This window comes from Babylonia areolata, chromosome 14, assembly GCF_041734735.1.
Source record: "Babylonia areolata isolate BAREFJ2019XMU chromosome 14, ASM4173473v1, whole genome shotgun sequence".
NCBI classification, from domain to species: domain Eukaryota; kingdom Metazoa; phylum Mollusca; class Gastropoda; order Neogastropoda; family Buccinidae; genus Babylonia; species Babylonia areolata.
The window spans coordinates 19803162-19803995 of record NC_134889.1 but is presented as its reverse complement, the minus strand read 5'-3'; positions in this window follow the sequence as shown (position 1 = coordinate 19803995).

Sequence of the window (834 nt, the reverse complement as noted above, 5' to 3'; positions counted from 1 at the left end):
GCAAGCTGTTTTCTTTGCCCCAAAGCCTCCACCACCTGCTGGTCTCTGCCGTTCATTTTGGAGGGGTCTTGTGCAGCGTAGCGTGGCTTTTTTCTTTCTTTCTTTCTTTTTCACCCTCCCCCCCCGCCCTTTTTTTTCTTTTTTTTTTTCCCCCGTTGCTCGACATGACTTGTCGACAGAATATTGAATAGTTTCCCTTGTTGCAGTCACTTTCGCTTTCGTGTTGGAAAGATAGTCAAGCCATACCAATTTGGCCATTGTTCGTTTTACTTGTCATGTGATAAAACTATAACAGATAGAATGTTTACCATAGTAAGTCTGGTGCCCCCTTCACTGGCTATTGGAAAATTGACGTTTGAGAGTTTCAGTTTTCAACAGCGCCGCGGAGCCCTTGCTTATAATCTGGAACCTCAGTTATGTCAGTAAATGCTGCCGACGGACCTGAGGCCCCTGAATTTGGTACACTTCAAGCAGGACTCCGTCCATAGTGCCATTAGATAAGCTCTAAGGATACTGGAAGACACTGTCAGAAAGTCTTTTGCTTCCAGACCAGTGGCTGCCAATGATATGGAAATCGAACTGGCTGTTGGTTGATCAGCCAAATGCAGCACTGAAAAAGTCCTATGATTATGTATATATATATGTGTGTGTACTGGTGTCAAAGTGGCCTCCAGATGTCCTCCAAAGACCTGCCAGATACCTCCACAGATTTCATATTTTCTTAGTTGCTGATTTTTTTGTTTTTTTTTTTAAATCAGTCTCAGTATTTTTCATAGCTTTTGGCTGGCTGGTGAACCATCAAGTAGTACGTCCTCAAATGTGATGGACTGAAGT